This window comes from Amphiura filiformis, chromosome 9 (genome assembly GCF_039555335.1).
Source record: "Amphiura filiformis chromosome 9, Afil_fr2py, whole genome shotgun sequence".
NCBI lineage: Eukaryota > Metazoa > Echinodermata > Ophiuroidea > Amphilepidida > Amphiuridae > Amphiura > Amphiura filiformis.
The window spans coordinates 10,075,227-10,101,081 of NC_092636.1; the positions used below are offsets into that span (position 1 = coordinate 10,075,227).

Sequence of the window (25,855 nt, forward strand, 5' to 3'; positions counted from 1 at the left end):
ATTCATGTGTCAACATACCATCACTCTCCTATGTTTTTCTTAGCTAATAACATTTTTTGAAGATATTTCGATTTATACCGGAAGTGACCCCTTAATGACCTTTGACCCCAAATCTGTGTACACCCCATAGACACTGGGTAATACCAATGCATGTGTGCAAGTGGCGTCACTGTCCTACGTAATTTGTGGGAGAAGATGCATTTTAGCTGAAATCACTTTTTGACCCCTATGACCCCTGCGTGACCTTTGACCCCACAATTTTCATGTGACATGTAGGGGCATGGTCAATGATGGTTGTGACCAAGTTAGGTCAAAATCGGTACAAGCATGTCAGTGCTAGAGCAAATCTAAAGGTTGACAGAAGAAAGGTAGACGATCTCGTAAGAAACAAAACACAGCTCTCGGCTGTGTAATAAAAGCCCTCGACCATTGCGCGCAACCACGTGTAGGATTGTCGGCTGCTATGCCGTGCATACATGTCGAATTTGAAGGATATAAGTCTTTTGATTAAAATGACCTCTAAATGACCTTTGATCCCAATTATTTTTACACCACATAGACACTGGCTATAGCCAATATATATTCACCAGGCACATATCCCTGCGCCGTGTAATTTGAGAAAAGAAGCATTTTGAAAGTATTCGGTCAGACATCGAAAGTGACCCCTTAATGACCTTTGACACAACAAAAAAAAATACCACGTGTACACTAGGTGACATCAATTCATGTGTGAATATACCGTCAGTGTGCTATGTTTTTCTTGGCCGATAAAAATTTTGAAGATATTTTGTTTTATACAGGTAGTGACCCCTTAATAACCTTTGACCCCAAATAAAAAAATACCACATATACATTGGGTAAACACAATTCATGTGTCAACATACCATCACTCTCCTATGTTTTTCTTAGCTAATAAAATTTTTTGAAGATATTTCGATTTATACCGGAAGTGACCCCTTAATGACCTTTGACCCCAAATCTGTGTACACCCCATAGACACTGGGTAATACCAATGCATGTGTGCAAGTGGCGTCACTGTCCTACGTAATTTGTGGGAGAAGATGCATTTTTAGCTGAAATCACTTTTTTGGCGCATATGACCCCTGCGTGACCTTTGACCCCACAATTTTCATGTGACATGTAGGGGCATGGTCAATGATGGTTGTGACCAAGTTAGGTCAAAATCGGTACAAGCATGTCAGTGCTAGAGCAAATCTAAAGGTTGACAGAAGAAAGGTAGACGATCTCGTAAGAAACAAAACACAGCTCTCGGCTGTGTAATAAAAGCCCTCGACCATTGCGCGCAACCACGTGTAGGATTGTCGGCTGCTATGCCGTGCATACATGTCGAATTTGAAGGATATAAGTCTTTTGATTAAAATGACCTCTAAATGACCTTTGATCCCAATTATTTTTACACCACATAGACACTGGCTATAGCCAATATATATTCACCAGGCACATATCCCTGCGCCGTGTAATTTGAGAAAAGAAGCATTTTGAAAGTATTCGGTCAGACATCGAAAGTGACCCCTTAATGACCTTTGACCCCGCCGAAAAAATACCACGTGTACACTAGGTGACATCAATTCATGTGTGAATATACCGTCAGTGTGCTATGTTTTTCTTGGCCGATAAAAATTTTTGAAGATATTTTGTTTTATACAGGTAGTGACCCCTTAATAACCTTTGAAAAAAAAAAAAAAAATACCACATATACATTGGGTAAACACAATTCATGTGTCAACATACCATCACTCTCCTATGTTTTTCTTAGCTAATAACATTTTTTGAAGATATTTCGATTTATACCGGAAGTGACCCCTTAATGACCTTTGACCCCAAATCTGTGTACACCCCATAGACACTGGGTAATACCAATGCATGTGTGCAAGTGGCGTCACTGTCCTACGTAATTTGTGGGAGAAGATGCATTTTTAGCTGAAATCACTTTTTGACCCCTATGACCCCTGCGTGACCTTTGACCCCACAATTTTCATGTGACATGTAGGGGCATGGTCAATGATGGTTGTGACCAAGTTAGGTCAAAATCGGTACAAGCATGTCAGTGCTAGAGCAAATCTAAAGGTTGACAGAAGAAAGGTAGACGATCTCGTAAGAAACAAAACACAGCTCTCGGCTGTGTAAAGAACTAGACTTAGCTGTGGTCTAAGACCACGAACACAGCCGTGTTGTTACCCCTTAATGACCTTTGACCCCAAAATATATGAAAATGCCCATAGACGTTGGCTAATGTCAACGCATGTGTGCACGTGGCATCACTTTGCCATGTTACTTGTGGCAGAAGGGGCATTTTGAAGGTTTTTCGTCTCAGACCGGAAGTGACCCCTTAATGACATTTGACCCCAAATAAAAAAATAACACGTATGAATTGGGTAACCACAATTAATGTGTAAACATACCGTTACTGTCCTATGTTTTTCTTAGCAAATAAAATTTTTTGAAAGTTTTTCGTTTTATACCGGAAGTGACCCCTTAATGACCTTTGACCCCAAATCTGTGTACACCCCATAGACACTGGGTAATAACAATGCATGTGTACAAGTGGCGTCACTGTCCTACAGAATCTGTGGAAGAAGATGCATTTTAAAGGTATTTCGTTTTGTACCGGAAGTGACCCCTTAATGGGATTTGACCCCAAATAAAAAAAATACCACATATACATTGGGTGACTGCAGATCATGTGTGAACATACCGTTACTGTCACATGTTTTACTTAGCTAATAAAATTTTTGAAAGTATTTCGTTTTATACCGGAAGTGACACCTTAATGACATTTGACCCCAAATCTGTGTACACCCCATATACACTGGGTAATAACAATGCATGTGTGCAAGTGGCGTCTCTGTCCCACATAATTTGTGGAAGAATATGCATTTTAAAGGTATTTCTTTTTATACCGGAAGTGACCCCTTAATGAACTTTGACCCCAAATAAAAAAAATACCACATATACATTGTGTGACTGCAGATCATATGTGAACATACCGTTACTGTGCTATGTTTTACTTAGCTAATAACAATTTTTGAAGCTTTTTCGTTTTACACCGGAAGTGACCCCTTAATGACCTTTGACCCCAAATCTGTGTACACCACATAGACACTGGGTAATTACAATGCATGTGTGCAAGTGGCGTCACTGTCCTACGTAATTTGTAGGAGAAGATGCATTTTGAGTTGAAATCACGTTTTTGACCCCTGTGACCCCTGTGTGACCTTTGACCCCACGAGTTTCATGTGACATGTAGGGGCACGGTCAATGATCATTGTGACCAAGTTAGGTCAAAATCGATGTAAGCATGTGAGTGCTAGAGCAAATGTAATGGTTGACAGAAAGAAAGAAGAAAGAACTAGACTTAGCTGTGGTCTAAGACCACGAACACAGCCGTGTTGTGACCTCTAATCACCTTTGACCCCAAAATATATGACAACCCCATAGACATTGGCTAATGTCAATGCACGTGTCCATGTGGCATCACTTTGCTATGCTTTTTGTGGCAGAAGGGGCATTTTGAAGGTATATCGTTTTATACCGGAAGTGACCCCTTACTGACTTTTGACCTCAAATGTGTGTACACCATATAGACACTGTGTTATAACAATGCATGTGTGCAAGTAGCATCACTGTCCTACGTAATTTGTGGAAGAAGAAACATTTTAAAGGTATTTCGTTTTATACCGGAAGTGACCCCTTAATGACCTTTGACCCCAAATAAAATAATACTACATATAAACTGGGTAACCACAATTCATGTGTGAACATACGGTTACTGTCCTATGTTTTTCTTAGCAAATAAAATTTTTTGAAGGTTTTTCGTTTTATACCGGAAGTGACCCCTTAATGACATTTGACCCCAAATCTGTGTACACCCCATAGACACTGGGTAATAACAATGCACGTGTGCAATTTGCGTCACTGTCCTACAGAATCTGTGGAAGAAGATGCATTTAAAGGTATTTTGTTTTATACCGGAAGTGACCCCTTAATGAGATTTGACCCCAAATAAAAAAATACCACATATACATTGGGTGACTACAGATCATGTGTGAACATACCGTTACTGTCCCATGTTTTACTTAGCTTATAAAAAAAATTTGAAGGTGTTTCGTTTTATACCGGAAGTGACCCCTTAATGACCTTTGACCCCAAATCTGTGTACACCCCATAGACACTGGGTGATAACAATGCATGTGTGCAAGTGGCGTCTCTGTCCCACATAATTTGTGGAAGAAGATGCATTTTAAAGGTATTTCTTTTTATACCGGAAGTGACCCTTAATGAGCTTTGACCCCAAATAAAAAAAATACCACATATACATTGGGTGACTGCAGATCATATGTGAACATACCGTTACTGTGCTATGTTTTACTTAGCTAATACAAATTTTTGAAGCTTTTTCGTTTTACACCGGAAGTGACCCCTTAATGACCTTTGACCCCAAATCTGTGTACACCACATAGACACTGGGTAATTACAATGCATGTGTGCAAGTGGCGTCACTGTCCTACGTAATTTGTAGAAGATGCATTTTGAGTTGAAATCACGTTTTTGACCCCTGTGACCCCTGTGACCTTTGACCCCACGAGTTTCATGTGACATGTAGGGGCACGGTCAATGATCATTGTGACCAAGTTAGGTCAAAATTGATGTAAGCATGTGAGTGCTAGAGCAAATGTAATGGTTGACAGAAAGAAAGAAGAAAGAACTAGATCTGGTTACAGATCTGGACCTAGCCGGGGCCGGAAATGCCAGTCTTAACTTAAAGTTTGACCTTTGACCGGCTATTATGGACATCTCACACCATTAATGGTGCATCACTGTAGCATGTAGGGGCTTTATCCGTCTTCTATAGGCTGAGATACAGCTACTTTTCCGTAATTTTAAACATTTTTTGCAAATTTGACGTTTTGACCTCCTTCATGACCTTTGACCCCAATATAAAAAAAAAAAAAAAAAACCTCATATACACCGAGAAAATGCATTGTTACAGTTTAAATTAAAAAATTCTACTATGCTTAGTTATGGAGATAAAAATTCTTGAAGTTATTTAGCTTAAAACCGGAAATGACGTCTAAATGACCTTTGACCAAAAAATAAAAATACCGTGCATACATCGGGTATCACTAATACATATATGAAATTTATGTCACTCTGGTCTGGTTACGTTTTGAGATATAAAAAAAAACATATTTGATGATTTTTGGTTTTTGACCGGAAGCGACCCCATAATGACCTTTGACCCCAAAACTGTAGACACCCCAAAGACCCTGGTTGGTAGCAATGCATGTGTGCTAATGACAATACTCTGCTACGTAATTTGTAAAGACAGTGATTTTTGAATATTTTAGCTTTCAGACCGGAAATGACCCCTTAATGACCTTTGACCCAAATTCTGTGAATAATTTATAGGCACTGGATATAGCCGATGCATATGTGCAAGTAACGTCATTATATGATGTAACATGTAGGAGAAGAAGCATTTTGAAGATATTTGGTTTTATACCGGAAATGACCCTTAATGACCTTTGACCCCAAATTTGTGAATATCCTATAGACACTGGATATAGCCGATGCATATGTGCAAGTGACGTCATTGTAGGATGTAACATGTAAGAGAAGAAGCATTTTGAAATTTGTTGCCAGAAGAAAGAAGCAGAAGAAGAAAGAAGAAAGATCCGATAGCATCACAAGACCTAGCCGGTGTCCCGGCTAGGTAAGAAGAAGAACCTGTAAGAAAAAAGACACAGCCGTGACTAACGTCACGGCTGTGTAAGAAGAAGAACCTGTAAGAAAAAAGACACAGCCGTGACTAACGTCACGGCTGTGTAAGAAGAAGAACCTGTAAGAAAAAAGACACAGCCGTGACTAACGTCACGGCTGTGTAAAGAAGAAAGAAAGAACCTGTAAGAAAAAAGACACAGCCGTGACTAACGTCACGGCTGTGTAATATAACTACCAACATTCTCCCTACCAATGTATCAATGTTTGGTATTATATAATCAGCATTTTATTAAACCTGTTAGGTGCAAACACTGATTGACAGCTAGTTCAAGTAAATATGTATAGGGAATTTACCTGTATTTGTTAACATTTTGTTTACGCAGTCTATATTTAAGAAAAGAATAACAAAATAAGGTGTCTGAAGTTTAGGATATAATTTAAGTCGAAAATATAAGTAAATTTGACTTTAGCCGAGCTTCAAGAAACCGCCCACTTGATTGTTTTAGTACATCGGATAAGAAACATTTATAGGATCCACCTTCATAGTAAAGCTGGGGTTAAAATGTCTATAGAAATGCATTGCTAATCTAGCTGTCAATAAAGATTAATTAATGATCTCCATTAACTGTTGGCAAAAATATCATCGATCATGTAAAATCTAATAAGCGTTACTGTTGATTGCATTCTGGAAGGTATTCCAAAGTTCATATCATGGTTGAAATCATCTAAATCACCCGTCGAATATAGCAGCATCCATATATAAGGGTTACTGGTGTACAAACAGTATCGATTATGTTGGTACCAGCATAGTAGTCTTAGTCCAGGCTAACCAGTATATCGTTATGTATCGATTCCAGACTAGAAGAGCACGGCGTGTTGCCAAACTTGAAAGTTATAACTCAATTTATTCAGAAATCCCTACGACCTTATAATACATGACAACAGAGGATTTTACGTGAGTTTGAGCTTTTGTCAACATATTTTGCTCTAGGACCATTTTAATAATACACTTCCTTCGTTAGTTTTTACATGAATGATATGGTGTATGGTATGTTTATTGCATTTTCCATGGGCAAGTTTTCGCATTTTGTTGGTGCTATTTTAATAACGTTCGTATGGGCGAATTATTAATTAAATTCAATGCACCGGGAGCATTAATTGTTGACAAATGATTGAAGTTGCGAGTGGCCTCAACCATGATAGGCATATCGGGTGGTGATTCTGCAGCTGGTTTATGGTCAAATTCTTGAACTTTGTCAAAATTTAAGGTAAGATAAAACACGTACAGAGTGTTGAACATTTATACTGTATTTCGCTTGAATTCGTAACTCACGGACAGTAGTTTTAGGTCATGAATGTGGGGATGTGTCGCGACATCATGATGACATTACACATTGTACATGCACAAGCCTGCCGAATTTGACTCCGCTCAGTCGCCATGGCCATGATGGCGAGATAAATCAGATAATTAGTACATGTATGAGACGAATAGGTATATTCGTCTCAGATGTATATCATGTTTAACTCGAGGTACCCTATCATCATGCCTATCTTATGCTGGTTTCATACTACCATCACTTGCCGTCTGCACGTTAATTGTACGGAGTGTCGCTTCTCTATCTTTTTTTCTCGGGCGGCATGAAGCCTCCAGCATACTTTCGCATACGTTTATGCCCTGCTTTCTGGTCGTAAACAAGCCGCGTCAGAACCGATGAAAGCTCGCGAGTAGGATATACGCGCGTATGCTTCGAAGCTATTTACGCATAAGCGCCGAATGATGTACGCGATGTTAAGCAGCGTCCAAACACGGTGGACTGTGCTAGTAAATGTTTTCTTACAATTAGCAATGGAAAAACTTTTATTTAAAAATTGATAGTTTTTAGTCTAAAATGACAATATTTTTTAGTCGTGGAGGAAAATAATAGCACGCAGAATTAGAGAATAAACGATAGGAATTTTTATTTTGCCTATCCTCTACCGTGTGATAGACGACAGGCAGGTCCAATATTTTGAGTAGTGGATACCGGCGCCACGATAAAAATATTGGACCTGCCTGTCGTCTATCATAGGTAGAGGATAGGCAAAATAAAAATTCCTATCGTTTATTCTCATTCTTAGTCAGTTAAATATTAAAATTTTAATAACTGTAAACAATTTTTTTAAAGCAAAAACTAAGTTACCGTCATAAAACTCCCCTCATTATAAAATGAACGAAACTTGTTTACAACTTCACGTATTCTGTTGCGCGTACTGCTAGCGCGTTCGCATATTCCGCACTAGTCTACGCGCATCTCTACACGCGTGTTCCGCATTATCAAGACGCATGATGACGTGGGGTCGCTCTCACGGCCTGATAGACGGCACCCAAAATCATGCGATTGTCCAATCAGAAATGTGTCTACGAACTAGACCACTCCCACTGACTAAGAATGTTACGTAAACATGTATGAACAGGGTTCTATGAATTCATCCATCCCAATACCTTGCTGGGTTACAAGTTACAGTAAAAAAAAGGCACACAAAATCAATAATCCCTATACTTTAACACATGCCTCAACCGTAAGCACCTCAACCGTAGGCACCTCCACCCCTGACTCTGCATCATTTGAATTGCAATATCTCAAAAAGTAAATACAGTGTGAAGTTTTTACTTTCCACAAGTTTAGCTAGATAAATTAGCAACAAAATAGACCAAAACTAGTTCAGTACCCCTCTTCATTCTTGAGATCTGAGGCAGAACATCCTAAAGAAACTGAAAAAATGTAACACCCCCACCTTTTCCTATACCGTACCCCAATTCATGGCGCATGACCTTAAAATATCACAAACAAATAGGCCTATGTTAATAAATAATAGAATCTAAAACCGTTGGGGTTCGCTAATGAAACCCACAAAACTAACCTTCAAATTAATTTTACAGTAAAATTTAATTATTACTGGGTGAGAGTCACTGTGACAGAACTTTGCCGTGTTGGTTTTAAGCTCCGAACACTCAGTGTGCAAATTGAATGGCGCGTACCATGATCACGGCAGCTGCGAAATTCAGTCCTGATTCACTTCCGTGTTCCGATTGTATGGAAAGTGCCATACGGCTGAGCAGTTTTGCTGTCTCTCTCTATTCATGTCATCCACCGCCTGCTGGCTCCATACATTCGATGTATGTACTTGTGAGTGTCAGTGGTGATTTTTACCAACTTAAGGTTGGTCTGAACCCTGGGATTATGAAAACTTTCGGACCTCATAACTGCTAAATTATTAGTCTAAAGAATATACAAGTATACATTTTTAGAATGGAAATGACTTGATGAATTCATCTGTGAGGTCTAATTCGGGCCAAAATACTCATTTTTGGAGAAAATCCAAAAAAAACAGGTTTTTTGGCCCAAATTTTTTCGTGCAACGTATTAATAACAAAAAAATTATTTGGCCAAATTTTTTTATTAATTTTTAAAAACTAGATGAAAATATCTAGGGACCGTTTTTTCATTTTTTTGAATTTTGACCAACTTCACCAAAAATATTTGAAATTTGTGTGAAAATCAGGGTTTTTTGTGATTTTTTTGAAAATTTTGCATTTTTTGACCATTTTTGGTTCAAATTTCTCAAAGTTGGTCAAAATAAAAAAAATAAAAAACGGTCCCTAGATATTTTTATCTAGTTTTTAAAAATTAATACAAAGTTTTTTTTTTTTTTTCAATTTTTTTGTTACGTTGCACACAAAAATTTGGGCCAAAAAACTGTTTTATGGGATTTTCTCCAAAATGAGCATTTTGGCCCAAATTGACCTCACAGATGAATTCAGCAAGTCATTTCCAGTCTAAAATGTATACTTTTATATTCTTTAGACTAATAATTAAGCAGTTATGAAGCCCGAAAGTTTCCATAATTCCCTAAGTGGCCCATCTTCCTTTTCTGGTCAGATAGAGAGCTGCAAAGTTGTATTCTACAGGTTGAGTCAAAAAGAAGTAAACTCATGTTTGAGGGGCTGTAACTCGAGATCTGTAAGGAATCTGCTAAAATGAAAATACCACTGGAAAGAGCAAATTCTACACGTCTAAATAAAAACAATTGTTGCAATTGCTCACAGCAAACTCAAGTTGGGTGGTTGAATACAACCACCCATTTTTGTAGCTGAATTCAACACCCTTAGACAAGAAATAGCAGGTTTTCCGCCCTATTTTCAAACTGCCATCTAACTATGATGGAGTTGAGTTCCAAAGCCACCACAACACTACACCTAAACACCCCACCCACAAGTTTTTAAAGTCTTAACCCTCCTCTCACCAAGCCTTTGTTTACCTGTGGATGGTTACCACCAGCGTTCGAAATTTTGGTTGTCCGTTCGCCCGGGACAACTAAAAAAGTCACCGGACAACCAAAAATACTGATTCGGTTGTCCGCCGGACAACCATAAATCTGTAGCCAAAACTCACCTTTGTACGAGTATCTTTTAGCCGATGGTAATATTTAAAATGTGAAACTATTTTTGAATAAAATAAACGTGAATTTAAACGTGCTTCCACAACCCATGAGCTGCGAAACTCAATCGCAGCCATATCTGTTTACTTTATCGAGCCCCTCGATATCGGAAAAAAAGTTTATGCATCGGGGGAAGTTCAGTCCTTTGCATTCGATTACAAGTCTGGGGAGTCTGGATTACAAGTTACAACCATAAAAAATGTGCACCACTGTTACTGAATAAGCTTAATATAAAATGCATTGTATTATCATCTTGAAATTTTCAGAAGAAATCATGACCAATGTAGTAAAAAACACCCATAATTTGTAGCCAGTATTTTATAAATACCCAACCTTGGACATGTGCATCGGTAAATGTAAACAGCTGGTTTGGGCATTTTGACACATGGTCGGTCGAGGGCTAGCATGGTTCCCGAATCTGTCAAGCTCTTGCAATAGTAAAATCATGTCTAAAGAAAAACTGGCTGTCAGCAAAAACCAGGCAAAAAATCTGACCTCTGACCGTTGCTAAGTGATTGATGATATTATTATAAGACACAAGGCAATTATAACATGTGCATAAAAAATATTCAGATCAGATCAGTTTCAAAACACCCATTGTCTCTTTGGGGGATTTCCCTATGAGCTCATGAATAATTAATGAGGTATATTTCAATGGAGAATTTTGCGTACATATATTAAAATCTTGACTTCTTGAAAACAACCCGGGAAAACAATCATGAATTCTGACGGACTTTAAGCATAAAATACGGCACAAACATGGATTTATTGATGATAAATAATTGATGAACGTACAACTTGTATTTTCTTGGATATATTTGATATTTTATTAGCAACAAGGTGAGTTTGGGGAAAGTGTGTGATGTGTGAATTATTTGGCGGCAGTGTATGTTTTAAACTTGCAACTTTAAGCTTAAAAGTTCATTAAAATTTCGGACAACCAAAAATATTTTCGGACAACCAAAAATTTTTTTGAGGTTGTCCGGCGGACAACCTCAAAAAATTGCTTAATTCGAACACTGGTTACCACCCACTCGAGCACCAGATACTTAAATGATTTTGGTACCAGTCTTCCTCTTTCCATTGAGACCAACTTGAAGCAGCATCAGGGCGTAGCCAGCTTTCTTAGTCCGGAGGGTAATATTTGAGTGGAAAGGCAAAACAAAATTCCCAGTTGCATCATTTTGGTATTATCGGTGCGATATACACACGTACTGGTTTTTTTAGCAAGACTACATGGTACGTCTTTGAGCTTCCAAAAAAGGGCTTTATTCGGGCAATGTGTGCATGAAGCACTCAAAAATTATGACCCATAATCAGGGCGAATTTTGGTGGGAAACAGTCTTCCCAATTTTCTCTTCCATTTTTTGTTCATACCCCCTCCCTTCCCACTTGCTACCCCACTGGTGGCATAAGGGTTGGGTCTGCAGGCGTGAAGTATGGAACAAAAACGTGCTTGTTCTAGAAAGTACTTGGTATTTGTCCATTGCCCCACCCCAAAGAGTTTTGCAAAAACAGATGTGACTGCCCATGACATGAGCCTGCCACCCAGACTAGATAAATATCACTGGTATTTTCCCAATTTGAGAGAAAATCATTTGGCATCAAAGGGGATCAAAGCAGGCATTGAGTTTTAAGGCGTGCGAGTGCGATTCGCACGCGCCGCACGCCTGAAAATGCGCCGGGGGGTGCGATTTTTCGCACGCCTAAAAAAAAAAAAAAAAATTTTTTTTTTTTTTTTTTAAGTTTTCTTTTTTTGGATTTAGAATGTCCCTGGAACTTAAGAATGTCCCTGAAAAAATTTTTAGAAATAAAAAAAAAAATTACAAAAAGATTTAAAAAAATTATTAATTCATGTTCAAAATAGGCAAATTTATAATTGATGTTCACATTGCAACCTATTTATGATGTAAAGAAGCATACAAAACAAATGCATTTGAAAATCATTCATAGATTATTATGTGAACATAAGTTACTTAATTTGCCTATTTTAAACAAGAATTTATAATTTTTAAATCTTTGTAATTTTTTTGTATTTTTATTAAATTAATTACAAATGACACTAGCAATTAGTCCAAGGTCCAGGGACATTCTAAATCCAGGGGAATATAAAAATGTAAAAAACAAAATTAAAAAATTACGGTAGATTGTGATATGAACACAATACAACTTTGCCCTTTGTGCATACCAACTTGTAAAATAATTTTTTCTTGTTATTGTATTTTTTCAATTAACCACGAATGATACAAGCAAAGTTATCACCAAAGCAAATTTACAGCTAAAAGACATCTTTGCAGAATGCACCGTTCATTACCCCAGAGCTTAACCGTGGCCAATTAAAAAAAGTTTTAACTGAAAATGAAATCATAGTCATACACCAGTTTTGAAAAAAGCACACCTTGATTTATTTAGGTGTGCGATTTGCAGCACACCTAAGAGCACACCTCGGGTTATCCAGGCGTGCGATTTACAGCACACCTGTCACTTTGCAAAACTCAATGCCTGTCAAAGGTTACTAACTAACCAACAGACCATGTACCCAACTTAAAAAAAAAATCAGTCCGGTTGTTACAATGTACAATGTATGTACACATGTACCTTGCCCTGCAGACTACACTATTAAATAAAAGTACTATGTTTTTGGAATAAATTTTCCACAGGCTATATGGCATGACTACCCACAGAACTGGTGATGACACTTACATTGCAACTTCTTTATGATGAAAGGGATGTTGTTGGCAGATGATGGAAGATATGGTCAGGTTAATCTTAATATTGGCAGAACTTGAAGGCACCCTGCAGCCCTGTACATGTGATTGTGAGCATCAGATAATAAATAAACATGATCATTTTCAAAGGCGGATGCTAATAATTTGTAAGTCAACCTCTTTAAAGCTTTCCATATTAAAAAGTGTAGAGTTTTTCACAAGAAAGTTATCAATATTAAAAGCAGGGCCTGTTTGTGTTTGGTTTTCGAGTGTCAATGCATTAATTCTTGTAAGTTGTAACCCAATATTTGTTACATGTATAAACTAGAGTGGTTACCGCACAATAGCTGAACCATGGGGCTTTGGAAGTATATTGTGGTACATATATCACCCCTTTATGACCCCTTAATGACCTTAAATGCATTTTAAAATATTTCAGACATGTTTAGAATGTCATAAGGATCATTGCATTTAAATTTCAACTCAAATGGACCATTTTGAAAACTTGACCTTTGACCCCTTTATTGACCCCTTAAAGGGACATTTCGTGATCCACAGCCTCATCCCCCCACTTTTCTCAAAAAAAGTTGAGATTTTTATATCACTGGAAACCTCTGGCTACATAATGTTACTGCCAAGTAACTGCCTAAAATGAGGCAAAATTGAAAAGAAATGGGGCTTTAAATTGAACTTTGGAATTTGAAAAGTATAAACCACGTTAGGTCTAAGGCTGTGCTAACACTTTTCTTTGATGAATTTGGCCACAATTATTTATTTTTTCAAATATCTTAAAAATTCAAGAATCTAAGCTAATTGAACAGACAGTAGTAACATACTATAGGCTGATACCATTTTATGGTGCAGCAAAAATCTTGTGAGATCAACATCCACTGTCATGCAGCTATCTTCCCCAAACCACATACCATGGTTAAGATTCTGCTTTGATAATACTTCGAGAATTTAATAATATTTACTTTTAAATTTCTGAGGAAAATGTCATGTTGTCCCATGTCTACTGTAAATGTAGGTCACCATGCCTCGATAGCTGTTCTAGCAATTTTCTTGGCATTTCGAGATATGAAAAAGACCCAAAATATGAATATTGACACAGGGCTTATTATGAATGCCACCCCCGGGTGGGAAAATATTTTTATCATATTCTTTACTTCTTTCTCTTTCATTTGACACCACTTGGGGGTTCATACCTTCGTGGCATTTAAAGATATGTCCATTTCAGACCAAATGGTTGGGAAGTAAGTACCGTAAGTAAGCAAATAAGTAACATACACTAATATAGGGCATAGGCTGATACCAGTTCATGGTTCAGCAAAAAGGGTGATACAGAATATTAATTAGGTCAGGTAATATGATTAATCCAATTTATCACAATATTGCTTTTAGACCAATTCTAGCTGGTCCTGTCTGATAGAGGCACAGTCTACCTAATTTGCACCCCTCCCTATCGGTGCCACTGTACTGTACTGTGGAAAATAGATAGCTTTATTGAGTGCCATCCTCAGAGCTCTGTTGGTGGGACTCAGTAGAATTCTGAAAACCCAGCCCTCTGAAAAAGACTTCTCTAGGGAAAGAGTTTAAATCCTACCCACATTTACCCACCTAGAGTAAAAAGTCATTTCAAATTGTAATATATCTATTCTAACATAATTTACAAGAAATTCAGGCATCCTGTTAAGCAGACCCACGATGCATACAATGTGTGGCAAATGCATAAAATATTGTGTCCAGTAAAAAAATCATGCGTCCAACATAGTGGTGAAAATATTAGCAACTCTTTATACTTCCACATAAAGTGTTACAAATTAATGTATTGTTGATCCAAAACATGTGCTAATAATAATAGCTGCCACAAATACACAAAAACACAAAATCTTTAGTTTGATTTTGTTTATTAAAATTGCTTCCATTTATAGGAATAATAATAATTACAGAATTGTACTATTTTTGTAAAAAATTAGAGGCAAAACAAGTACAGTAACTTTTAGCTTGTAAGAACAGTTAGTCAAAAATTACTTGAACTGTATGCCACATGGTTAGCCTCTTCATCCCAATGACACATTGGGAATCTGACTGAAACCAGAATATGATGCAGTCACATAAACCCACACTGACACCAGGCATGCAATTGATAGATGAGTTTAAAATATATTCCATCCATGTGTACCACCGTGGATGCGAGAATAATAGCGAGATACACAAATCTCTCATGAAGAGATATTGACAATCCATCCGAATGTATAAAAATGTGTCCAGATGCAATAATGTGCACTAACGTAATGGGAAGGCAAGTTTTAAAAAGCAATATTGTATTATCACCTGTTATGCAAATTTTGTGTTTATGAAGAGTTTGTAATATGCATCAAAATGTTTCTGTGATTATTTATAATTGAAATTTATTTTTATCATTAAATATTTCCTTCCTTCCACAGAGATGTAAAGGAAAATGTTAAAAAACCAAGCTCATGCTATATGCCGTAGCTGTGAGAAGGCAGCATATTCACAGAAGAGGACTTCAAAGTTAATATTCCTCTGGCAAAGGCGAAGAAGCACACTAGACCAGGGTAAGTATTAAACTGCAGTAACAAGATCAATAGATCATTCTTCTAATTGGCAGAGATGCTCTGATCTTGTGTCATGATGGGCAATAAATGCTGTGTCTTGATCTGGTGGCACATTGGTATGTTTTAAGATTCACAAATCTCTTATGAAGAGATAAATATTTTGTTCCTATTTGAGCTCCCTGACATGCATTGGGATTTCAAAACAAAATAAAACATGTTTTATATGAGAAGAAAACATCAAAGGGTTCAACAGGCAAATGTCAGTGAAGTTTGCCAGATTTTGACTTGACTACGTTTAAGGGATACTACACCCTGCCTAATTTTGTGCCTATTTTTGCATTTTCTCAAAATTATAGAGCATTGGGGACAAGTAAGATATGTATATTATAGGGGCAAGGACTACAACTACTGCACTGGAAATTTTATTTCAGCACAGACAATAGTTGTGGAGTTATAGTCAAAAATGAGGGAAAACCAATATTTGATCAATAAATCAATAACTACTTGCCTTGAGTTGCTGAATTCCCAGTGCAGTAGTTGTAGTCCTTACCCCTATAATATACATATCTTACTTGTCACCAACGCGCTAAGAAAAATGCAAAAATAGGCAAAAAATTGGCCAGGGGTGTAGTACCACCTTAAGGATAATACGTAATTATGTCCTAATTATTTTAAGCAATGGATGCATCTTGACGAGGAAATAAGATGAACAGTTCTTAAACCCAAGTATACTCTCACAAAATACTTCCCGCCAAGGGTTTATATTTTTACAAAAGGGCTTATTTAATTTCCAAGCTTAAGGTTAAATACAATGGATTTTCAAGGCTCGATTCCAGAGGGGCGTAAGTTAATAATGGAAACAGCCATGCAGAAAAGAATAAACTCACGCGTAGGCCTATACAATAGGGCCAGAGCCAAAATTCCCGTTTGTGGCGGGACGGAATTTTGATAGATCTTTTAAATTGTAGCTCTGTGACTGTTTATTTTATGGATTCTTCATGTTCTTAATATAAACAAGTAAGTTATAGACTACATTCACACACAAGAAAAATAGTCCAAAGAATCAACATGTTGCCACGGTAACACAAATTCATCGATGTGGCGGGACGGAATGATAAACTTCATGTATTTGTGAAGACAGTACATTTGTTGAATTTTTATCAAAAGTACTGGGATAAAACATTTGTTTCTAACATTGGTATTAACTTCAACTATCCTTCTTTTGTTATGGAAGGAATTATAAAATTCACCCCCTCTTTTATAGTACGCTCATTAATTTTTAAAATCATGTCATTGTGGCGGGACGGAATGTGGCGGGACGGAATTTTGTCCACCATGTCAAAATCAAGAAAAAAAACAATTGATTCACTTTAAAACTGACAAAATTGTCTTTTCTTTCACTTCCAATGAAAAATTATTGCAAAATATAAACTGAGAAAGAAAATTTTCATCCCTTCCTGAACTTTAAAAAATCATCTCAAAATGTGGCAGGGCCATGTTTTACACCACAGACCCTAAAAATAGCCTTATTGCTGGCATCCTTCCTAAAATTTGAAGACATCCTCATTGGCGGGAGAGGGTTTGAATCGGGCGAGGTCTGACAACCAAAATAATTGTTTATTTGCCTATTTACAGACAGAAAATGTAAATAAATAATGATGCATGTTATATTTTGGTTTGCAGATTGAGCAGGAATTCAATAATGTACCCTGAGAAGACAAGTAAAGCATTGGCCGAGGTGTCTGGTGTTTATTTGAGATACTTGAACACCAAAGAGCCTGAATGGACTGTTGATTGGGTTGATAAAGATGATTTAGGAAAACTAACGAAAGGTAAGCTTTTCTAGTACATTTTTAAAGGAGCTCATCAGAGGGTTGTCTGGGGAAAAAAAACTTGGTTTGTCTCCATAATTAACAAAATGATAAAACAACATTAGTCTTTATCATAAGCAGAAAAATATATTGTTTTGCAATTTCATGAATATAATTGAACTAAAATTAGAAAACAGGTGCATTACACTGAGTGAAGACGGGTCATGCATCAACAGGTATTCATAGCCTAGAATTAAATTTGCCTAACTTTGCCTATACACATTGCACTAAAAACTATACTTTGAGCGTAAACTGGAGATGTTCTATAGTTTCAATAGGGTTTTGTCTAGATCCAGACGAAAACCTAACAATATACCGTACTGAAATTTTTCAGAAATGTTGACCTCGTTTAACCTCATTAAACATTATTACCTCTGGAGAATATGAAGGGGTATGTAACATGCTTTTGGGGATCTTTCAATTGCCCTTTAAGGGGTACTACACCCCTGACCAATTTAGTGCCTATTTTTGCATTACTACTGCACTGAAAATTCAGCAACTCAAGGCAAGTAGTTATGATTTATTGATCAAATACTGGTTTTCCCTCATTTTGACTGTAACCCCACAACAGTTGTCTGTGCTGAAATAAAATTTCCAGTTCAGTAGTTGTAGTCCTTGCCCCTATAATATACATATCTTACTTGTCACCAATGCGCTATAATTTTTGAGAAAATGCAAAAATAGGCACAAAATTTGGCAGGGGTGTAGTACCCCCTTAATGAGATTTTGTCAGGACTCGGGAGTATATAAGATGACTGAAGTGTAAGATTGTTGCCAACATTTAATGTTGCCCCCTATCAGGACTCCAAAAAAGGTAATTTCAAGCAAGATTCCAGCAAGAATTCCAGATTCCAGCAAGCCAAATTTTCATGTACAAAAGGCAAAATTCCTCCAATTTCCAAGATTTCTCTAACTTTTCTCCAAATTCCCCATTTTTCCTATAAATGCCCCTGTACATGTAAATGTTATTAATTTAGGCATGTCTTTGCCATGGCTTAAAAAAGTGGGGAATTTTGGATGCTCCCAGGAAATCTTGATATTTGGAGGAAATCTTGGAATTTAGAGAGGGAAATTTTTCCTTTTGGTAGGCCCTACATATGCTCGTACAATGTAAGAATCTATAGAAAGTTGTGGAATTACTTTAGCATGCTTGAATTTTGCTTCCTTTTTTTGAGCCCTGGTGTGCATGCTTAATGAGCGTACATGCATTTTGCAAACGTGAATTTTGCAAACATACTTATTCCGTACATGTGTATTATGATGCCTGCATTTGAATCTGATGAAGCAACAGAAAAGCAAACTTATTCAGATTTTGTCAAATCTACAGCACAAATTGTAGACTCATGTTTCTGGTGTTTATATTGTTATTTTATGTACATTACAATGATGTGAAAAATAGTGATTTCAAGGAAATATAGAGAGTGCTCGATTTTGTGAAGAGCACACATCTTGTCTATAAAATAGGCCAAGTCATTCTATAAATATAGGCCAGTACCTCTATTTTCTTGAATGTACTGTAACTTAATTCTTGACAGCAACATCAATATTGTGTTGTATTGGGCATCATTTTAATCTACATGCATGTGAATATGATTGTATGTTTACTCTAGCTAGGGATAACAACAACTGTTGCAGAATGTTTTAATGTGGTATAATATACGAGGGCCGGTCAAAAAGTTTGTAGAACTCGGTATGCTACTTTGTCGCACGGTATTGCATTTGGTCTCATTTGAAAGCTTGTTCCTTCAAAACATTACTGCAAAGATATTATATTTTTGCATCACTGTATACTGGGCAGGACACTGTTCAGAGGAAGCCTACCTCCATGAATTCCCGGGTACTACCAGAAGTGAATACAGGGTCATCATGGAAATTTCTCCCGACGGTGGTGAAAACTCAAATGAACTTTGTACAGTTATTGTAAATGGTAATGAAGTACTTGGTATTCAACAGCAACGAAATGGTTTTTAGAGTTCAAGAATGGAGTATTCCAGGGTGTCTTCTAGATGGGGTCCCGGAATCTTCATGTACAAAATTGATACCAGTTGACATACTAGTATTCAGGTCCACACCTTCTATACATTTAGAATGAGGACCAAGGCAAATTTAATCTATATGTGGCTAAAGGTGATAAGGCATACATTAATCACTGGAATTATGAGTGAATTTAGTGGAAGCACCTGGATCTTACACCCCTCAGAAGATCATCCCTCGGTCACCGTAGTGCAAGATCTTCATCGCTGTTTCTGACATCCAAGGATAGTCTTGATGACGGATCATTTGCCAAATGAAAGTACAATCATAGGCATATATTATACAAATTTTGATAGCAAAATTGAGGCAAGCAATCATGTGGAGGAGGTTGATGGTAGGAATGTGGCTGTTCTCGGATTGTGTCCTGTACACTATTCTTAGTTTGTCAAGCTGCCATTCACGACAGAGGGGCCAGTTATTTAAAGTAACCATATATTGTGGTTCAGACATGACCTCCAGTTAGTGAAGCCTATTTTAGAATTTTAAGTCCTACCTTCATAATATCAGGTTTGGTGGTGATCAATGCTAGTGAGCCTTCACTGAAGAGTGGCTCAAGGAGCTATCGGAAGACTTCCATTTTGTTGACATAGAAGGTTTCAAGAAAAATTGCGACGGGTACATTACGGTATGTAGTGACCATGCTCAAGAGAGAGATAGAAAGGATTTGGCTAGTACTCTTTCAAGTACCTTGTTCTCTGAACTTATTGACCGCCCCTCGTAGCATTAGCTTTTATTATCAATCTAAATGCTTCAGTGTAGCCTAATTACATTGTTACATATGCCTCAACAAAAGATTTGTTACCATTAATAATTTTCATTTCAGATGGTTAAGTAAACACTGCTCTGCAGTTGTTACCTTTAATCATGAAAGGAAGGTCTAAAGGTGGGAAAGGAAGGTGCGGCTATGCAGCATCACTTGCTTCATTTACAGACCAAAAGAGTGTAAGTGCTGCAGTAAAGACAAAAAACATCTTATTTTTACTACATGTACTGATAGGGTTGCTGATTTTTTAAATAAGGTTTTATTAATTTGTCTAAATAGAACCAATTTACCTCCATGAGAGTGGTCTGTCCTAAGCGTTGCTATGGTGTTGTTTACATCCGAGTTTGCAATGCCAATCGGTTTTGACGTACTCGGACAAAGACACATATTTATGCGGTTAGGGTTATTTTAATACACATGTGTAGAGCAATAGCCCTAACCGTACTGTATCTCACTATGTCTCACTGGAAAATGACATCTGCGCATGCGTGCACGTGTGATGACGTCATGATCCTCGCTCATGAATAGGGAGCGAAAAGCTAACTGGTTAGCTTTCCTCGTCGGTAGCGTGCATCGGGTGGCCGAGGTGTTTTCATTATTTGGTCAAGGAAAATTCAAGAGTCTTGAATATTGATGACCAAATTCCAGTAAATATCAGAATTTTGTATTCAAATGAGTTAACAAATGTCAGAGATTTAGCAAAAAGTTTGATATGCCAATTTCAAATTTGTTTTTTATTAAGTGTTGATCTGAATTTTTTTAAATTTAGGTCAATGAAGTTAAGTCCTGGAAAATCCAGAGAATGTAGAAAGCTGTGGGAACCCTATTCTGAAATTCCTTATTTATTATACACTATATTAATACATTAATGTGTTATTTTATTTCCTCTGCAGGAAAATGGCAACATTGACACATTTGAGTGCAATTAGTGCAACAGAGAAGCCACAGCCCTATGTCTTGTTACTGGGAAACAGATACTGACACCTAGACGGGTCTTTGTGATAATTGAACGCAGGGCCATGTCCACTCCACCTGTATTGAAGGCGATAGACGTTTGTTTTAAGACTCACTACGTCCTGGGATTGAAATATCAAAGTCATTGCCAGGCACTGTGGCAATTCATGGAGGCAGTGGTGTTTCAGATGGCTCCTAAACAGGAGATGTATAGCTGCGTGAGAGAGTTCAATGCATTTTTTTTAACTTTGTTCAGTCTTACAACTCTAGCTAACTCCAGCACCTAATAAGTACTGTACAAACCTCTATGTAACTCAATAATGAGTTCACCTTGGGCCTATAATGTTTGGGCACCATATCCTGCAGCAGTTTTAAGTAAACCATGAACACTTGTTGTTCACTTACCAATCAAAAAACAAAGCTGGTTGTGATTATGAATAGTTTTGAGTGAATATCTCAAAAAATTTTCTCTGAGGTTTGTACCAATCAAGAACCAAATAACGATAATCAAGAACCAAAGCTTGTGATTATGGATACATACCAAGATCATTATGGCCAGTTAATGGATACTTCTATAGCAGAGTATACCTGCATGGCTACTCCAAGCTAGAATAGTGCTGGGGTACTTCAGAGCTACTCTGCGGCTTGTCTACCATGAGCTACGGCATAGCAGAGGAGCTGTGCAGCTAATTCGCCATGAGCGACCTCATTGTAAAGTAGCACCAGAGTAGCTCTGAAGTACCACCAGAGCAACTCCAGCGTGGTGTTGCCTTGGCAAGACACTGCTATAGTAGCACCCAATAACTAGCCATAGGAATCTTAGTGTGCAGTTTTGATATAAAATTGGATGGATTGAGCATGATACACAAAGATATTGGTCAAGCTGTGAGTTAAAGATATCTCTTAAACTCACAGCGAGACCAATATCTTTGAGTATCGTGAAAGGATCCATTCGATTTTGTCATTATTATGCTTTGAGAATCTAATTTTGGTCAAATTTGTGTACATTTTGTAACCATTTAAAGTGGGTTGTTAAACAGTGTTACGATATCTACACACTACATGTACGGTGATCGTGGACTGTAAGCTGATGCAGAGACCTACGATATCGGGTGAAATTGGGCACCAATTTCAGTTTGTGACTCTAGCGGGTGCCAGATATCCAGAATAATTGGTTTTGAAAAATGTGTGTAAAGTATAGTATAGGATGGAAGATTCTCAAAGCGTAATAATGAGTGAACTTGAAACCTTGTTCACTTATGCTTGTACCAATCAGAGCTTGTTAAAGCTTGAGTGAATCTATAAAAAAAGGTGTTCACTTAGGCTTGCACCAATCTAGAACCAAGGCTGAATGTGATTATGGGTAGTTTTGATTAAACCTTGGAAACTTGTTTATTTGGTACCAATCATAAACCAAAGCTTGTGACCGAGTAGTTTTGATTAATCAAACTTTACAAAAGTGTTCACTTAGGCTTCCACCAATCAAGAATCAAGCCTGGTTGTGATTATAAGTAGTTTTGAGTAACCCAATGAAACTTGTTCACTTATGTTTGTGCCAATCAAGAACCAAAACTAGATGTGATTATGAGTAGTTTTGATTGAACCATTAAAAAGTGTTCACTTCGGCCGCACCAATCAAGAACCAAGGCTGGTTGTGATAATGAGCAGCTGCAAGTAAATTTTGAAAACTTGTTCACTTGTGCTTGTACAGCCAATGCTGGTTGTGATTTTGAGAAGTTTTGAGTGAATCTTTAAAGAAGTGTTCACTTTGGCTTAAACCAATCAAGAACCGAGGCTTGTGACTATGAGTAGTTTTCAGTAAACTTTGAAAACTTGTTCACTTATGCTTGTACCAATCAAGAACCAAAACTAGATGTAATTATGAGTATTTTTGCTTGAACCATTTAAAAGTGTTCCCCTAGCGTTGCGAAAATCAAGAACCAAGGCTGGTTGTGAGTACCCAGCAAACACAAAAACGTTTTTAAAACGTTTTATATAAGTTATATTTTAGGTTTTGGTTTAGGTAAAAACGTTTTAATAACATTAAAATGTCGGGTTATATAAAGGTCATGAAATCGTTTTAAAACGTTTTGTATGAAAACACACTACAACAATATTTTTAAAATGTTTTCGAAATGTCATTGTAAACTATTTTTGCAAACATTTTTGGCCAAATATTTTGTCAACACTTAAATAACATTATGTCAAAATGTTTGCACCCAGCAAACACAGAAATGTTCTTAAAATGTTTTTTACAAAACGTTTTACTAACATTTAAATGTTGGGTTATATAAAGGTCGTGAAAACATTTTAAGAACGTTATTGCAAATATTTTGGGCAAACATTTTTTGCAAAATATTTTTTCAACCCCAAAATAACATTCTGTTTAGAATGATTTGTACCAAGTTTTCAAAAATGATTTTGGTATGTTATTAAAACGTTTTTATACCCTTTATATAACCCGACATTTAAATGTTTTCTGTAAAACATTTGTGTTTGCTGTGCAGTAAATTACCAATAAATGTTATGAAAACATTTTATACCATTAATGTACCCTTTATATAACCCGACATTTAAACGTTTTCTGACAACCTTTTATAACCTTTTGCGAATGATGTCGAAAACGTTTTGTGTTTGCTGGGTACAGTATAGTTTTAAATGAATCTTAAAAAAAGTGTTCACTTTGGCTTGAACCAATCAAGAACCAAGGTTCTGAGTTTTGAGTAAACTTTTAAAACTTGTTCACTTATGCTTGTACCATTATGAGTAGTTTTGAGTGAACCTTAAACCCATAATGTGTGATTTGCATAAAGAATAGAGTCCTATTTAAATGCTAGTTTTCAATGATCACATTATTCCCTTTTAATTTCGAGCCAAACAAATGAGGTAAAACAAAGAAAATTGTGATTTCATTCCAGCGCCTACAATGTGCGTATCGCTCACCGATCGTATTACATGTAATACTGCATCGCGCTTGACGTGTGTACACATAAGCTGACATGTTAGCAAGCATTGGAACGGTGAACTCTGAATAAAACTGGGTCTCCCCGGTTTTAATATAAAAACTTAAATTTTACTGTTATTAAAGCACTTCAGGCTAATAGTCTTTAACATGATATTAAGGTACACAACTGGGCATTATAATTATGCAAAAAGTTGAAATCCGAGTAAAATTGAGGGCGTCGCTGTGAAGCAAATCACACATGGCTTTAAGCAAGCATTCACTTAGGCTTACACCAATCAAGAAACAAGGCTGGTTGTGATTATGCTTGTTCATTTATGGCAAGGTTCAACATCTGACCCCGGTTTTACTGCCAAAGGTACATGTAGTTGATATTAAAGTTTAAGTATAAATTTACTTTCAGAATATGACATCAAAAATGCAAAATCTTGAACTTGATTTTTTCCCCATTGGATTGTACACGCCCAAAATGTCTGAATATAGTGGAAATCTGGTAAAATTCATTTGTTAAAAAAAGTAGCTCGTCAAAACAAAATTAGCTACAGCTCTACAAAATTAATGGCTTATTGGCAACTATACTAGGCATTTAAGCAATTGTTTTGTGGGTCTTTAGCTTTTTTTGTTTTCATGTTCTAAAATTTTAAACAAATGCCTGTATTGAAAAAAAAAAAAAAAAAATAAAGGGTAACGGACTAGGGTAACACAATTGGATTAAGGGGTCAATCCGCATTCTAGACCCTTCCTACCAAATTGTGTGAAAAATCTAAATAAGTTTTGTGAAAAATCTAAATTAATTTTTTATGCAGATTTTTATCAATTTTAAGAGAACATTACAAGCAAAATATTTAATATATTTATTTGGAAACTGTTTTAAGTAGTCGACCATAATTATATAGTATATGGTGGACAATTTGTAATAGCTGGTAGAAACAATTGTCACCAAAATGTGCCCATTTACAACCCAAAATGGGCGAAAACCGTATTTTTAACGGAATAACAACATAAAATGTGAGGTTTTTGGTTGCAAAATAAGAAACTATAGACAGCTTGTACCCTTAAGGGTAGACGAGGTGTTGTTGGTCGAAGCAGCCATAAAAATCGATTTTCAGTCTCTAGATCAATAAATTATTGGCAAATAACACATTGATGTTTTGCAAAAGTTCATTCTACAAACTATATAATTTGAAAACTTGCTTAATTTATTGTTGTTAATGAGTTATGTACATTTTACAAAAGTGTTGTTGTATCAGCCCTCTTTACAACATAACTCAAGAACCACAGGACCTACAAAATTATTTATGTGATATTTGAATTCTTCTACACGCTCACAAGGAAATGAGCAATGTAATTTTTGCCAAAGCTCATTACCATTCGCATGATGTTGTGAACTACCAAATCGCAACACTTTAAAATAGTGTATTACCTTAAGGGGGTACTACACCCCTTCCCAATTTTGTGCCTATTTTTGCATTTTTCTAAAAAATTATAGCGCATTGGGGACAAGTAAGATATGTATAATATAGGGGCAAGGACTGCAACTACTACACTGAAAATTTTATTTCAGCACAGATAACAGTTGTGGAGTTACAGTCAAAAATGAGGGAAACCAATATTTGATCAATAAATCAATAACTACTGACTTTGAGTTGCTGAATTTTCAGTATCAGTAGTTGTAGTCTTTGCCATACATATCTTACTTATCACCAATGTGCTATAATTTTTAAGAAAATGCAAAAATAGCCAAAATTGGCCAGGGTGTAGTA

At 36.7% G+C, this 25,855-nt stretch overlaps 2 long non-coding RNA genes across 2 annotated transcripts; one reads left to right on the plus strand and one right to left on the minus strand.

The window, feature by feature from the left end:
- The first annotated feature begins 17,241 nt into the window (after positions 1–17,241).
- Positions 17,242–22,017, plus strand: LOC140160272 (uncharacterized). The gene is made up of 3 exons (XR_011859926.1): positions 17,242–17,340; positions 20,237–20,355; positions 21,070–22,017. It is a non-coding gene; the product is annotated as an uncharacterized lncRNA (long non-coding RNA).
- A 2,915-nt stretch (positions 22,018–24,932) lies between these two features.
- Positions 24,933–25,629, minus strand: LOC140160273 (uncharacterized). Its single transcript, XR_011859927.1, has 2 exons — positions 25,516–25,629; positions 24,933–25,146 (listed from the first exon to the last, which is right to left on the minus strand). It is a non-coding gene; the product is annotated as an uncharacterized lncRNA (long non-coding RNA).
- Positions 25,630–25,855: the final 226 nt, after the last annotated feature.